The sequence below is a fragment of the Echinops telfairi genome, unplaced genomic scaffold, assembly GCF_000313985.2.
Source record: "Echinops telfairi isolate 266 unplaced genomic scaffold, ASM31398v2 ScPeMD7_60;HRSCAF=208, whole genome shotgun sequence".
Lineage (NCBI taxonomy): Eukaryota > Metazoa > Chordata > Mammalia > Afrosoricida > Tenrecidae > Echinops > Echinops telfairi.
The window spans coordinates 4,192,052-4,206,036 of NW_022103958.1; the positions used below are offsets into that span (position 1 = coordinate 4,192,052).

General features: G+C 43.0%; 1 protein-coding gene and 1 non-coding gene across 4 annotated transcripts in view; both read right to left on the reverse strand.

Annotated features, from left to right (window-relative positions):
* Positions 1 to 13,985, reverse strand: part of CUNH11orf49 (chromosome unknown C11orf49 homolog) — a 225,976-nt gene that overhangs the window by 107,293 nt on the left and 104,698 nt on the right. The window lies entirely within an intron of this gene.
* LOC115869882 lies at positions 9,623 to 9,694 on the reverse strand. The gene has a single exon (XR_004046409.1). It is a non-coding gene; the product is annotated as a small nucleolar RNA SNORD49 (small nucleolar RNA).

Consider the following 13,985-nt stretch of genomic DNA (forward strand, 5'->3'; position numbering starts at 1 on the left):
CTCTCTCTGACCTATGCCAGCTGCTTTAAGAAGGGACATTACTGGATTGTCCAGTTTGAGGGCAGAGTAAATATTACCTGCTCCAAACCCCTACATTAACCACAAGACGAATTTCTGGTGCCAAAGGATGCAAACAGTTCCACCACAGAATGGCGTATGGAAACAAGAAGGATCCATCCCAAAGAACATGGCTAGAAGGTGCCCCTAAAGAGAATCTGTGAGGGAAGAAAGAATAATTACAAGCAGTGTTTTCCTTTGGTTGTGCATAGGGTCACTATGGGTTGGAGCCAACGTGATAACACAACAACAACAACAACAACGAGAATATGAAGCAAAGTCCCAAGGCTCAAATGAGTCAGAGTTTAAGCAGGGCCCGAGAAAAGGCAAACACACACTCCATAGCCTTTGGGTTCTTCTGCCAAGGAAGGAAAGGAGCTTAGAGAAATTTTAAAATGGACATTCCCCGGGAGGATCGGCAGCTAACCAGAGATGTCCCTACCAAAGGCAGACCTCAGGTTCCAGTAGACTCCTACATCCCTGACAGGGCAATCACTGGTGGAACATATCTCAATCTCTGTGGAGAAGCAGATATTAAACTGGAGATCGTAAGCATTGGCATTTCACAAGCCAGCTTTCATTTATTTGCCATTTAAAAGGGAAAAATCTAAACAGATCCTGACTCTCTAACAGGGAACAGAGCAACATTTTGGGAGTCACCTATTGTAGTTCCCTTTTCTCAACTTGAGGAGGGTCTCACCTGTCTTCAATAGAGAGTAGGCTACATTTAGCAGGGCCTGGAGGAGCCCTCATGAGCAATGGATAACACATGACATTGCTAACCGCAAGGTCAGTGATCTGAAACCAATAGGCACTTCTCGGGAGAAAGACGAGCCTTTTTACTCCCTTAACGAGTTTCAGCCTCAGAAACCCACGGGGGCAGTTCTACCTTGTCCTATGGGGTCACTATGAGTTGGAACTGACTCGATGGCAGTGAGTTTAGGTTTTGGTGGTGCAGTGGGCTAAGCGATGGGCAGCTAACTGAAAGGATGGCAATGGAAACTCACCAGTCAATTCATGAGAGAAGGCAGGTCTGCTCCGAAAGGTCTACTGCCTCCGAGACCCTCCTAAACCCAACTCAGTGCCATGGTCCTGTAGGGTAGGGCAGAACTTACAGTCCCTGTGAGTTTCTGAGACTAACTCTTTAAGAGGGAGAGCTCCTCACCTTTTGCCAGAGGGTGGGACTGAATTGCTGACCTTGCAGTTAGTAGTCCACAGCATAACCATGACATTACCAGGGCTTCTTCAGAAACCCCAGGGAGCAGTTAAATCCTGTCCTAGAAGGTTGAAACTAAGTCCTGGGTTTGGTTTGCGTTTCTGCTACATTTAGATAAAATTAGGTTCTTTCTGTTAATAATGTTATATAAAAACATAAATTTGATACTCCTCTTCCATGGAAAACTAGCTTAGACTGTGCTTCTTTGACAACTACGAGAAGAATGGCTGGGGAAAGATGAGAGTAGAAGAGATGTTTTCAAAAAGCAATGAAAGTGTTAACCTGTCCTAGCAGTTCATGGCAGTGCTGCTGTCTTGAGCAAAGGAAAATGAAAAATAAAGCAAATGAACTGTTACAGGTAAATGGGGTAGGCCACATTTCCAGCAAATGAAGTCTGAAATGATATCATTCCAGCCTCAATTTGTAAAGTTATCCAGCAAAGAATTAATCCCAAAGGGTGCTTCCTACCCTAAGGGGGAAATTTTGGCATCTAGGTCTGGGCTGTACAGGAAATAATGAGTGAGAGTGTACCCCTAGGGTGGCTTTAAAATATATAACATCTTAATTTGTGCCCTCAAAAATCTGGCTGAATCTCTCACTCTACACCATAAGAAATGTATGAAACAACTGCTAAAGCAAGGGCATACAATATTGAAGTAGCTAAAAAGATTTATAATTGTATTTGGAGAAGTCGTACCAATAGCATCCACACTTAATTGGAAATAAGAATAATTTAAAATGTTTGATTAAGGCGGCAGGTGACCAGCATGGTGGTCACACATAACTGCCTTACTGATAGAGACACTAGGTAATTGACATGGTCATTTCATTTCTGCTGTTTCTCAGTTTTTGAGGAGGTGAGTGGGAGTTGAGGCTGTTCCTTTTAAATAGCCTCCATTCCATCCTTATCTCCCTCATAAAGAGGCTAAATTCAAAGTCAATTTAAAATAGTGCAATTTGTTTGATTTCCCCTGGAGTAAGTGTATGTTTTGATTACTGGGTTTATTGGCAGTCGTTCGCAGCAGCAGTTCTCACATATTTTGGGATTATAGTGTGCAAACGTATTGCACATGGGAAGGTTCTACTCTTTCTCTCCTGGGGATGGACCCTAGTCCAGAACCAGGTTTTACACTGGATGACTTAAGGCTCCTTTCCTGATGATACTGGGGGCCTACCACAGAGACTGTCACTGAACCCAAGACCACGTGGGCCACTAAGTTCTGGCTGCATGGCTGTCTGCTTCCTCTATGCTCCAGGCATGCAGTTTTATATATGCCACAACCCAGGCGGCAGTCAAAGCCGTTCTGGGGTCCCCTTAAAGAGGTGGGCCTGGTAGAGGCCTGTGTGTGATACTTGGGTCTCTACTACTCCACAGGAATTGAGTGTGCTGTCAGGTCTGTCTGCTTTTGAATGCAGAGTGCAGGTGCCCTTGGTTTGGGCCCCTCTGATTCCTTCATTGTGCTTCTGCTTAGTTCCTGGTCCATAGATGAATTCATACGAATTTTACACATGACTGTGCCCTTAAAAATTTTATGTGTTATTACTGTATGAATAAAAATTCCCATTTAGCTGAACTAAAGAGTTCCTCAATAAGTCACGGGCTAGTGGGTAGACAATTGTTAACTTGAGTGAAAGGGGAGGCAATGGACAATAAGAGGGATATTAGGGAAAAAGGAAGGCAGGAGGGGAAAATATGAGGAGGTTTGCAAGAAGTAAAGGCAAATGCTGCGGATATATATGTGTGTGTATGTGTATATGTATATGTATGTGTATGCATATGTATGCAACCCAGCAGTAGTGGTGATCTGTGAGTAAATGCCTGGCTAGACATATAGACAGAACAGGTGGGAGAGGAAAAGTGTGAGGAGACCCACAAGTATTTATAGGTTATTTATATATGTTGTATATTTATCTTTGCTGCAAATATATCCATGAATGTGGTGGAACATACAGGGGGCAAAGTTATGAACACTTTTTAGACAGAACAAAATACCTTGAGGGAACAAGTTGCTGGGCCTAGGGAATCCAAACAATAGTCTTGGGGACAATAAGGTCAATTGGCATAACACAGTTCTCAAAAAGTATTCTACATCCTACTCTGATGAGCAGTGACTGGGGCCTTAAAAGCTCATGAGCACCCAAATAAGGTGCAACAATTGGCTTCTCTGAAAGAGAATGATGAAAATCAAAAGACACATGGAAGTAATTGGCCCAAAGACCATATGAAAATCAGTCTCCACAACCTTCAGACCAGAACTAGATGGTACCTGGGTACCACTACCGACCACTCTGAAGAGGATCATTTTAGAATAAGTGGTTCTCAACCTTCCTAATGCCACGACCCTTTAATACAGTTCCTCTTGTGGTGACCCCATATGTGGGCGTATCTGCATGTGGGCGGACTTGCCTAGAGACAGATAGAAGAGTGGTGTCTCAGTTCCTAAGACCATTGGAAAAATGGTCTTAGGTGACCCCTGTGAAAGGGTCGTTTGACACCCCCCCCCCTAATGGGGTCACAACCCCCAGGTTGAGAACTGCTGCTTTAGAAGGTCCTGGATAGAATGGGAGAAAAATGTGGAACAAAATGCAAAATCATGAAGGGACCAGACTTACTGGTCTGATGGAGATTGAAGGACCTCTCCAGAATTGTCCCATACCATTCATGTCTGGAACTGAACTTAGTCCATGTTAGGATAATCCATCATCTTGGATAAAAAAGGCAGTATTTACTCAAGAACAGAAGGTTAGGAAAGAAGGAGAAGTAGAAACAGGAAACAAAAGGAGGAGTGGGATAAGTCATGGTCCATTGAGGAGATTGTAATGGATGAATTGAATCAGAATGTATATAACCTTGTAGTCAGCAAGCTGCATGTAATCCCACTACGCCACCAGGCCTCCTAGAAGGTTATTATGTGTCCACCTTAGAAAGACTTCTTCAAAACCAGTATTCAAATTTCACTGAGCTAATACTTTCATTTCTTAAGTTATTGGTTATTTTATGCTTGAGGATTTAATTTTGGTAAATTTAGACAATTTCAAATGTATAGAAAGTTGCAACAATTGCATAAAGAATTTCTGACTGTCTTTTATCTAGATTATATACTATAGATATTATTTTATTCAATTCATAAAGATCTAATGATTCCTTTTTATGCTGTCATGAGTAAAATGTTCAGGGGATCTCTCTAGAGATCCTCTGGGCACAAGAGAATCAGAGCCATCAAAATTAACATTTTGTTGTGAATAACTTTTTTATTTCTTAAGAGATAATCAATGATTATAAATATTTCTTAAATTGAATTTTACAAGAAAATAAGCTTATTAAATTCCAAAGCTTTCTCATGATTATAGCCTAATATGTAACTCTAGGATAATTTTCTCCAGTAATATATATGCAAATATAACAAGAACAGTGTTAAAATTAATGCTTTCCCCTAATCATACCTTTGTAAACATATTAAGCTATGAAATATTACATTTTCTCATCTAGTAACATAGGTTATAATTACAAAACAAAAATCACACATAATTCCATTAAATAACATGTTTTTTCCCTGAAATTAAAGATGTGAATTCTAGGAATTAGCTTATGACAATTCCACGTAAGCACTTTGATCTTGGATGTTAATTAGTAAAAAGGTACACACTGCCATGAGGTTGATTCCCACTCAACCTATGATTCAACAATGATTCCCATTGACCCTATAGGAGAAGGTACACTGCTCCTGTGGGTTACCAAGACTGTAACTCTTTAAGGGACTAGAAATTCTCGTCTTTCTCTGCTAGAGTGGCCGACTGGTGGTTTCAAAGTGCTGACCTTGAGGTTAGCAGCCCAACATATAATCTATATGCCACCAGAACTCCACAGTAAAAAGGTACACTTGATTTAAATTACTTTGAAGAATGGCCAATCTGATCACTGAAGTCAAAATGGGTACATAAGCAAATGTGGTGAAGAAAGCTGATGGTGCCCAGCTATCAAAAGATATAGCGTCTGGGGTCTTGAAGGCTTGAAGTTAAACAAGCAGCCATCTAGCAAAGAAGCAACAAGCCCACATGGAAGAAGCACACCAGCCTGTGTGGTCACAAGGTGTCCTCTGGATCAGGTATCAGAAGACCCCAAACAAACATATATATTGATGCAAATGATGGGGGTTGGAGAGGAGATCCAGAGCCCATCTGTAGACAATTGGACATTCCCTCACAGAAGGGTCACAAGGAAGGAACGAGTCAGCCAGGGAGCAGCATAGCACCGATGGAACACACAATATTCCTCTAGTTCTTTAATGCTTCCTCCCCGCCACCCCACTATCATGAACCTAGTTCTACCTTACAAATCTGGCTAGACAGGAACATGAACACTGGTACAGATAAGAGCTCTCAACATATGGAATCCAGGACAGATAAACCCCTCAGGAACAGTAATAGTAGTGATACCAAGGGGGGGAGGGGAATTGGGTGGGGAGAAGGGGGAGAAATGGGGAACAGTCTACAATGATTGACATATAACCCACACCCCAGGGGGATGAAAACAGAAATGTGGGTGAAGTGAGACAGTGGATGGTGTAAGATATGAAAATAATAATAATTTATCAGGGGTCCATAAGGGTGGGAGGGTAGGGAAGGAATGGGAAAAGAGGAGCTAATACCAAAGGCTCAAGCAGAAAGGAAATTCTTTGAAAATGGTAATATATGTACAACGAGTTGGATACAATTGATGTATGGATTGTTATAAGAGCTGTAAGAGCCCCCAATAAAATGATTAATTTGGGGAAAAAAAAAAGAAAGAAAAGAATGGCCAATCATCACTCAAAGACAGCCAAGGATTCAAATGCATACAGTGTAGTAAATCTATATATAAGTGGCCATTCATATTCCATATAAAGAAGTAATAAAGGGAAAATATGGCCATATTAAACTATTCTAGCTCATTCTTGGTGTGCCAAAAAACAAAAGATCACTGATCCAAGAGTTACTATGCCCACAACACTCCCTTCCCTCCAGGCACTCCAACTGAAGATGGTCAATGACCCTAGACTTGGATTATAGAAGTTCAGAGTCTTCTTAGGTCATTCTCTTTCCTCCTTTTATCTTTCTAACACCAGTTCAGCTCATTAGAGTGGACTGTGTTCTGTTAGTACAGATCTGTGTTGCATAATGTGCCTGCTTCATTCTGTGAAATACAATGTTATGTGATTTGGAGGTTTGTAAACACCTTTATGAAAACCTTATTGTGAGCCTGCTTCCAGACATGCTTGTCGCCACTGCTACTGCTGGTGGAACTGCTGGGAGAGGTTCGAGGTACTGGTAGTAGCAGCAGTGGTGGGAACAGAGCAACTGCAAGCAGGGCAGGGAGGGAGGAATCTGAGATTGTTGTATCCCTTGACTGCTGTTCTGCCCACCTGTCTTTCCACTTGCCTGAGCAGCAGGAGCAGGCCAGCCTCAGTCCCCATTGCAGCAACCACTGTCAGGAGGGAGAAATAAAAACAAAACGACAGATTTTGGGGCCTCTGCTCAAGCCCTCCCTCAACTCAAGAACACTTTGTTCTAACAACCTAGCATTCTGTGTTGCTCACCCTCCTGACAGGATCACTGAAGACAAAAGGGTGCATAAGCAAATGTGGTGAAGAAAGCTGATGGTGCCCGGCTATCAAAAGATATAGTATCTGGGGTCTTACAGGTTTGGCGTTAAAACAAGCGGCCATCTAGCAGAGAAGTAACAAGCCCACATGGAAGAAGCGCATCAGCCCGTGAGACCATGAGGTGTTGACAGAATCAGGTAACAGGTACCAGAAGACCCAAAACAAAATAACATATTGTTGAGAAAAAGGGGCGTTGGAGCAAAGAGCCCAAACCCATTTGTAGACAATAAGACATCCCCTCACAGAGGGGTCACCAGGAAGGGATGAATCAACCAGGGCGCCGTATGGCACCGATGAAGCACACAATAATCCTCTGGTTCTTTGGGACTTCTTCACTCCCCACTAATCAGGACCACAGTCTTACCTTTCAGTTCTGGCTAGATGGAAACATGTACACTGGGGGGGAGAAGAGCTCACAACACACAGAATCCAGGTCAGATACACCCTTCAGGAACAGAAATGGGAGTAGCGATACCAAGATGGTAGGGGGAAGGTGGGGAGAGAAGGGGGGGAAAGGGGGAAGCAATCTCAATGATCAATGCATAACACCACCACCCCCACCTCCCAGGGGGACGAACAACAGAAACATGGCAGAAGGGAGACAGTGGTTGGTGTCAGATATGAAAATAACAATAATTTATAATTTATCAAGGGATCACGCAGGTGGGGGGGGTAGGGAGGGAAAAAAGAGCTGATACAAAGGGCTCAAAACAGAAAGTAAATGTTTATCGAGGTGTTGAAGGGATCAGGTAGCAGACACCAAAGAATAAAAACCATCATTGTGTGATCACCTTCCCCACACAAACGCTGAAAACGAATGTGTGCATAAGTAAGTGTGGTGAAGAAGGCTGATGGTGCCCGGCTATCGAGAGATATAGCGTCTGGGGTCTTAAAGGCTTGAAAGTAAACAAGCAGCCATCTAGCCCAGAAGCAACAAAGCCCACATGGAAGGAAGCAGCACACCAACATGTGTGATCATGAAGGGCCAAGGGGACCAGGTTTCAAGCACCAAAGGCGGGGGAGGGGAGGGGGGGAAACAAACCATATCATCGTGAATGTGGGGGAGTGCATGATGGGGACCCTATGCCCATCTGTAGACAACTGGACATCCCTTGCAGAGGGGTAGTGGGGAGGAGATGAGTCACTCAGGGTTCAGTGTAGCAATAATGAAACTCACAACCTTCCTCTAGTTCTTAAACGCTTCCTCCCCCCAACTATCATGATCCCAATTCTACCTTGCAAACCTGGTTAGACCAGAGGGTACACAGCGGTACAGATGGGACCTGGAAACACAGGGAATCCAGGACAGATGAACCCCTCAGGACCAGCGGTGAGAGTGGCGATACTGGGAGGGAAGGGGGGGGGGAGAGAAGGGGGGATAGAAAGGGGGAACTGATCTCAAGGATCTACTTATAACCTCCTCCCTGGGGGATGGGCAACAAAAAAGTGAGTGAAGGGAAACGCCGGGCAGCGTAAGATAAAATAATAATAAGATATAAATAATTTATAAATTATTAAGGGTTAATGAGGGAGGGGGGAACGGGGAGGGAGGAGGAGGGGAAAAGGAAAATGAGGAGCTGATTCCAGGAACCCAAGCAAAAGCAAATTTTGAGAATGATGAGGGCAACGAATGTATAAGTGTGCTTTACACAATTGATTATGTGTGGATTGTGATAAGAGTTGTAGGAGCCCCAATAAAATGATTTTTTAGAAAAGAGGGTGTCTTTATTTACAAAAAAAAAAAAGTAAATGTTTAGAAAATTCTGAGTTCTACAGTCATTTTCCTGTGGCATGATTTGTTCCTACCAGCCCCTGGATTGATTTTCTTTTCTTGTGAAATGCAGATGAAGCCTAACGACCGTGGATGTTTTCTTCCCACTGCCTCTCTGACACAGATTTGACAGTGTGAATATGATCAGGGAAATCACTGGTACCTACCACCTTGGCATGCCTCAGGAGCCCAGGTGTGAAAACCTACTTGAACAGAAGTTACCTCACACACTCTTCTTGCTTTCTTTTTAAAAAAACTATTGGGGGTTCTTACAGGTCTTATAACAATCCATACATCAATTGTATCAAGCACATTTGTACATATGTTGCACATTTATTTACATATGAATACAACTATGCTTCTACCTCTATCAATGGTTTTGCTTCCTAGATCTTTCCTGTTTCCTTCTACCTTCCTCCTGTCCCACTATCACGGGTACCCTTCATTTGCCTCTCAGTAAATTCCTATCAGCCAGATTACTGTTGCTCCAACATCACCAGGGTCCCTACTCCCCCCTCGCCATTGATTTTGATTCCCTAGTTGTTCCTCTGTCCCTGGCATTGTTTGCTCAACATTCTCTTCCTCCGTTTCCTCCCCCCACCACCAACACCGCCCCCCACCCCACCCCTGCCCCCCAAACCTTTGGTCCCATTGCTTTCTCCTACTCTTCTTTCTTGTGGCAGTACTGTAGAGACATTTCGGCACAAAAATGTAAGACAGCACTTCTATAAACTCCTAATTTTCTGCAGGGCTGGCACTGTCCATCGTGCCATTATTCCAACATGTGACACACTTGTTACAGGAACACAAGTGAATGATCTGATCCAATGAGAAAACGGTCGAGGTGTGGTTTTAACTGGTGCACTTGGAATGAGCTTTGTCTGCTTCAGGTTAATGGTTGGGTTAGTCAATTGTAGGTTCTTTGTTTTTTTCTGTGGTCAGGCAGGTGTAGACATGTCAGTTATCGCTTCTGACAACACTTCCTATTACCAATACATCATCAGGAAATAGTTTCCTTGCTGACCAGGAAGGAATAAGTGTCAATAGTATGGAAAATAGACACCTGTCATACTGCATGGGGGCTCCTCTCATAAGCCTCTTCATCTTCTCACTGCCACTGTTAGTGAACGTAGAAATAAATGTCCAATAGCTATAGTTTAAAGCAAAACGACGACAACAATAAACCTCCAAGTTTAGAAAGAAACCCAGCAGGCTTAAGTCATTATCTGGGAATAGATGAACTGCTTTGTGAGAAAAGAGTCATCCCTGTGGTGAGTGGATTCCTAGCTGCTGCAATAGCAAAAGCAAAGTGAACTCCCCCAGAATCCCTAAATTAGTGGTGTATTGGGTCACTCTATTGCCTTAAGCATTGATATTTCATGCCAAGGCAGTTTTCTGTCTGACTGCGCTGCAATCCCTAACAGCGGAGGCCCGGTTTCAACCATGACATCCATGAGCTCATCTTTTTCTGAGTGACGAAAAGAAGAAACTCCTGGGACGGCTGAGAGTTGAGAGAGACTTCTGCATTGGGAAGCACAGCAAGGCTGGCCTTTCTTTCCTGGGTTACGTCATTCAATGCTCTGTTAGTACACCCCAGAGAGAATCTTCTTCAAATACCAGCGCAACAGGGCACTTGTCTCACCCTGGGCTGGTGCTAAGGTTATGGGACCGTGTTTCCGGATAGGGTGCCAGCCAAATACATTCTCCTCAAAAAGGCTAGGTTCCTTGAAAGTATACTGTCTGCCAATAGATTTTTATCCCCTTATAATTCAGTTTGATGCCCTGACAGAGTAAATAAAATGGTTTCAAGTATCATCTCAAGTCCTCAAAAACTTCAAAACTTACTGCTAAGGACCTGATATGCTATGGTGAACTCCCAATTGCTCCCATTCCGTCAGCTCCTTCCCCACCTCCCAGTGTCAGGAGAGAAGCAAAATGATTCACTAACATCTGCCAACCACTTGAAACCTAAATGGGAAGGAACATCCTTAGTATCAGATTGGTTCCCCCAGGCCGGTAGGGACTGCAAACACCTGGGCCACAGGATGGGAAATCAATGCTCAGAGCACTGGCAGAAGGTTACCATAAACACACTCTCTATGGAAGGTTAGAAATTTAAATTCAGGCAATAGAGCAATTCAGGAGGTGTTTTTCATGTGCAGCACACAAAATGGGAAACGAATTTGTGTGTACATTATATTTTAAGTACACTGAAGTAGGCCTGCATATGGAAGATGCTTCAAAATGAGAGAGACCTTCATTGTATGAGGGTTTCTGGCTTATAACCCATTTCTTCATGTCTTCCAAAGAGTCTACAATGTAATTACACATAATATTTTAAAGAAAACATTTCCTAATGACAGTTACCATAAATCTCCAGTTTTGTCTCAGTCCTACAAAGTCCCCGAGCCCTTTCCCCAGGCCTCTAAGCAGTACTCTGGATGACAGAGTTGCCTAATCTCACTTCCAGAGCCATAATATGGTCATGGTCTCTCTGGGGACAATCCTCTCGCCGGACACAGAATTTCTGGACTCAGATGCGCCTTTTTGGAATGCTACTTGGATCTCGTACAGCTACACTCCTGTTCCATCTCACAGGCTCTCTTCTGTGGTTTCTGAATGTGGCATTACTATCTCGTCGGCTCTTTGCCTCTCTCCACTCTGTATCTCCTTTGTCCACAGGCTCACCATGTGTACTACACTCTTTTTCTTGTTACTGAAGTTGAAGTCAACGTTGCAGGTGAGGCACCAGAATCTGTCTCTTGCCCACATGGACTTCCCCTCTGCCTACCCACTGCTGAAGGCTCTGTCTGTCGTACTGCCAGCTCACATTGCAAGTGTTTACCTTGCCACTCCCTGGCAGTGAACCCCAAGACAATACCTTTAAAGAGCTCTCACTCACTCTCTGCCATTGAGTGAATGCCGGCTCATAGTGACCCTATAGGACAGGGTAGAACTACCTTGTGGGTTTCTGGGGCTGTAACTCTTTACAGAGTAGAAGCCCAGCCTTTCTCCTGAGAGTGAGCTGGTGGTTTGGACCTGCTGATCTTGTGGACCATAGCCCAAGGCATAACCACTACACCACCAGGGCTCCCATATATATTACAGAGCTGGAGGTGTTAAATGGACCAACTGCCTTGGTTCAGAGTCTAGCAAGTAATTCTCAAACCATATCCGCTGTCTTATTCAAGATCATTCATATGAGTGAGGTTGAGGGGTGAGAGAAGCTTCATACAAATGCTTTAGCCATCAAAGGCTGAGACTTAGACTTTATCACAATTTGCAATAACAAACTAGAAGAAAGTTTGGGTTACCAGATTTGTTCTGAGAGTCACTCACATTAAACTTGCGGATAATGATTCCATTCTGCTTTTCATAATGACCAGCTTAGAAAGTATAGAGAATTACTTTTACATCATTTCCAGAGTCACATCGCATTTATCTCCAAAGTTAGTCTCACATTTTAGAACATAAACGCAGTTTCCTTCAATAGTCCATGTTTGCAAGTCTCTGAAAACGACTGGCAAAACCATGTAGATTTGTCAAGTACTCTTTTTCTGACTTTAGCTAAATACTATTTTATGTTGTTCTACTATCCCAAGTTCAAATCCACTCTTTCCAATTTGGGGTATTAGCTAGGAATTCCTAAAACAAAGTACCAAGGACTATAGGTGCCCAGGATTAACGATATAATTTTAGTGATTCAGTAAGCTATCATTGAAAAGAATCTGTTTCTTTCTGATACTTTTATAAAAACTCGTTTTACTTTTTCATTAACCCATTCGACTCAATGTCATTTGGGGTGGGGGGAGACTTGAGAGGCACATTAGATTTGTTTTCTTATGTACAACACACTTTGACTTTTAAAGACATATGCTGCAAAAACTCTAGATATCAGGCAAGATATTACCTCAAACCTCAATATGAACAGATAAGGACCTAATGTGTTATTTGTTTAAAGAACTTAAGAGAAAGAGGTCCTACAACATTTTTGAAGATGCTAAAGGAGCCTTAAAGGACATAAAATTTTAACAAGGGGTTCCCCTGTTCCTTGAACACTTGTTTGTCAGGTGACATGCTAGATTAAGTCACACAAAACCTTCTCAGTGACATTAACGATTGTATTGGTTTTAGAACATGAGCGCTAATTCTCTATGTGATGCCATTTAGCCAGCCAAGGACCAAAGTATTTTTGTCTCAATGTTCTTTTGTGATTGATTGGCAATCACCAAGCAGTTTTAGCCAGTAGATATCCATACTGAAAACTCGTGTTTCCAGCTAAACCTTTAAAGGGTTACTTCAAGTCAAGAATGGTTTAAAAATATTTTAAGGAACTTCCACAATAACTTGAACATAAGCTTGTATCTTAGTAAGGTGTTAATGTCTGCAGGAGCAGTGTATTATTTACTGTGGCTCTTCTAGCCAGTTTCTAACTCCCATCAAATGACTTTTCCCTGCACAGGTCTGGGAAGAAGGTGGAGGAAGGTACTGTTAGGATTCATCTGTGAATAATTATGAACAGGATTCTTGGTGTGCCATCCTGCTGTGTATTACATGGGCCTTCTGAGAAGCAAGAGGAGGGATCTCATTACCAGCGATAGCCAGAGTGGAGCCCACCCTCTGGGCCCAAGAGTCCTGCGCAGTGAACCTCTTGGTTCCAGATAACATTGGAAGAGCAGCAGCAGGACCAGAGAATGGAATAGAGAGATAGATTTCCCAAGCCACAGAGCAACTAAGATAGTGTGCTTTTGTGCAGGAGGTTGGCTTGTGGAGTGGGGTGCCTCTGGGCAATAAATTGGAGAAGTTGGACTTGTTGACCCATGGAAGAGGAGCTGGGTGCCTTCAGGCTAAGGTTTACTGGAGTGGGGTGCCCCATGGAGCTTGAACTGAAAACCTTCTGATCGAGGCTTATGCAGCAGAGTGGTTTTCTTTGGGGCATTTATTAGTATATCTGAAGCTTTATAACATGTCTTGGTAAACAACTCCCTTGAGCATTTCTCACTGATATCACAACTTGTTAACTTTCTTAATAAGCCATTTTGCAGAGTGGGGACATCTGCAGACAACTGGACATCCCCTTAAGGAAGGTTAGTGGTGAGGAGACGAGCCAGTCAGGGTACAATGTAGCAACAATGAAACATATAACTTTTTCTAGTTCTTAAATACTTCCTCCCCACCACTATCATGATCCCAATTCTAACTTACAAATCTGGCTAGACCAGAGGATGTACACTGGTACAGATAGGAACTGGAAACACAGGGAATCCAGGACAGATGATCCCTTCAGGACCAGTGGTGA